Source organism: Acanthisitta chloris, unplaced genomic scaffold (genome assembly GCF_000695815.1).
Source record: "Acanthisitta chloris isolate BGI_N310 unplaced genomic scaffold, ASM69581v1 scaffold1403, whole genome shotgun sequence".
Lineage (NCBI taxonomy): Eukaryota > Metazoa > Chordata > Aves > Passeriformes > Acanthisittidae > Acanthisitta > Acanthisitta chloris.
In genome coordinates, this window is record NW_008663003.1 from 1 (window position 1) to 276 (window position 276).

Consider the following 276-nt stretch of genomic DNA (forward strand, 5'->3'; position numbering starts at 1 on the left):
TTTTTTTTTCTCTTTTTTTTCCTCCCCTTTTTTTGGTTTCCTCACGTGCAGTGACACTGTTATAGACTGGTGTGCCCTCCCTGTCCTGTCCATCTCTACCCTCGGGGCTGCTCTCTTCCCTCACAGGCGCCTCCCTGACGGGTAATGCTGTTGTGTCCCTGGTGGAGCATCTCTGGCACATCTCTCCGTGTTACCTGGAGCATCCGTTCCGAGAAGTCTCCTCCTGTCCCGGTTCTCTCTCTGTCTCTGTCTCTTTCTCGCTTTTTCTCTCTCTCC